This window comes from Nansenia antarctica, assembly GCF_963989245.1.
Source record: "Nansenia antarctica genome assembly, contig: SCAFFOLD_461, whole genome shotgun sequence".
Lineage (NCBI taxonomy): Eukaryota > Metazoa > Chordata > Actinopteri > Argentiniformes > Microstomatidae > Nansenia > Nansenia antarctica.
The window spans coordinates 27,501-30,000 of NW_027662920.1; the positions used below are offsets into that span (position 1 = coordinate 27,501).

Consider the following 2,500-nt stretch of genomic DNA (forward strand, 5'->3'; position numbering starts at 1 on the left):
ATGTACGAATGTGCAAAAATATGGTATAGTGCAAAGGGGAATTGAGTGTTCACATTGACATAGGGTGTGCAAACAGCAGTAGTGCAAAAGCTAAATTGGTTGTCCACAGTGACCGATATTGGGGGGGGCGGGGTTGTTCATCTGTGTGTGTGTGTGTGGGGGGTGATTGTTTATCAGAGTGACAGCTCTGTGAACGAAGCTGTTCTGGAGCCTTCTGGTACGGGACCTGAGGATCCTGTACTCCGAGTCTCTTAGATGGTAGGGGGGGTCAAACAGACCCTGGCTGGGGTGCGAGTCATCCTTGATGATGCTTGCTGCCCTCCGCCGACACCGGTCTGCCTGGAGGGACTCGATGGTAGGGAGTTTGGTGCCGATGATGCGCTGGGCAGTTTTCACCACCCGTTGCTGGGCCTGGGTCGGACACAGTGCAGTTGCCGTACCGCACTGTGCTGCAGGTTAAGATGGTTAAGATGGTTAAGATGCTCTCCATGGTGCAGCGGTAGAAGTTGGTCAGGATCCTGGGAGACAGCTGGGCTTTCTTCAACCTCCTCAGGAAGTATAGGCGCTGCTGCGCCTTTTTTTTGACCAGGGAAGAGGAGTTGAGGGTCCGAGAGAGGTCCGCGGAGATGTGGACACCCAGGAACTTGAAGCTGGAGACACGCTTCACCTACATCTCGTTGATGTAGATGTGGGAGTGTACACAGCCTCTGGTTTTCCTGGCGTCCACAATGATCTCCTTGGTCTTCGTGGTGTTGAGGGCCAGGTTGTTGTCAGGACACCACACTGCCAGTTGCTGGACCTCCTCCCTGTAGGACTCGACTCGACTCATTTCGTATTAATGCGCTACTTTTACACTGCTCACTACCCAGATATTGTAATCGTTCATCTCACTTTAATATGCGTCTTGTATTTATATCGTGTGACTAGGCTTAGTTAGGGTGTATTTTATTTGAGCGTTGAAGACGTTTCTTGTGTACATCGTGTGACGTTGTTGACGCCCGCGTGATCCTAGCGTCTCGCCGCTCTGCTCGACCCAAAAAGAACTTCTGACATCCGGCCTCTGCTCCGTCGACCACACACACGCACACACACACACACTCACACACACACACACACACACACACTCGACTCTGCAGATCTGCGGTTGACAGAGAGTCCGTCCGGTCACAACCCCGGGACAACAACGCTGACACAACACAGGGTCACTCTGGGTGGATCTGTTTCAGCTCCAGCCTGTCTGTCTGTCTGCAGCCTCTCTCGCCTAACGACCTCCTCCTCCTCTCAGCCTCCGTCGCTCCGGAGAGGGCCGTGATCGGGGGGAGAGAGAGGGAGGGAAGGAGCGAGAGAAAGAGAAACAGAGCAAGCGATTGAGTTATAGAGGGGAGGAGAAAAGGAAAACAAAGAGGGAAACAGAGGAAGTGATAGAGAGAGAGAGACAAAATAGCGTTTGAGGGAGTAAGTCCAGGGCGCCCCGTTGGTAATGAAAGCCAATCAGTGTGCAGTAGCGTTAGACGAAAGCCAATCCAGAGAGCCCTAATGAACTGGGATTGGAAATCAGCTCTGTGCCCAGGAAATCTCAACAGACTGAGATATCCCTGTATCCCCTATTCTCACTAGCGATGGAGGAGAGGATGAGGGGTGGAGGGAGAGGATGGAGGGGGGACTGGGGGGGGACAGGGGTCTAACAGGGTCACTCAGTTCCGGGCTAATATGAGGAGGAAATAAGCCGCTGTGCTGCGCAGGGCTCTCTGGGAGGAAGCTGGGTATGATTGGAGGATTCATGTTTCATACGAGGAACGAACACTGCAGTCTGTCTTCAGGTCCACTTGACAGGAATTGTGGGAAACAGGCCCCCTAGGCCCGGTCTAGAAACAAGCCCTGAGCCTTGTCTAGAAATAAGTCCCCTACCTTATCGTTTACAGTTAATGTACCTTCACCGAACACTTTATTAGGAACACCTGTGCACTTTGGTCATTCATTCGGGCGGTGTAAGGGTATGGGGGAATGTTTTCTTGGCACACTTTGGGCCCGTTAATACCAATCAAATGATTGCTTGGATGCCACAGCCTATTTGAGTATTGTTGCTGACTATGTGCATCCCCTTCTTGGCCACAATGTACCCATCTTCTATCTACTGGCTACTTCCAGCGTGATAATGCACCATGTCACAAAGCAGAAGTCGTCTCAAACTGGTTTCATGAACGTGACAATGAGTTCAGTGTTCTTCAGTGGCCTTCCCAGTCACCGGATCTGAATCCAATATAACACCTTTGGGATGTGGTCGAACGGGAGATTCACAGCTTGAATTGCTTGTGGAATCAATGCCAGGAAGAATTGAGGCTGTTTTGAGAGTAAAGGAAGGCCCTACCCAGGATTTGTAGTGTTCCAAATAAAGTGTTTGGTGAATGCATTTTTAAAATTACTATTATTTGTTATTGGTATCTTTCGTTATTGTTTTTGCTGTACGTTAACTATTTATCTTGCTGTTTTTGTGTCTGGG

The 2,500-nt window shown here is 50.4% G+C and overlaps 1 protein-coding gene across 1 annotated transcript in view; it reads right to left on the reverse strand.

Moving 5' to 3' along the window:
* LOC308175393 (uncharacterized protein) overlaps positions 1-2,500 on the reverse strand; it is a gene marked incomplete at its 3' end in the record, with an annotated part of 17,114 nt that overhangs the window by 13,894 nt on the left and 720 nt on the right. The gene's annotated exons all lie outside the window — the stretch shown is intronic.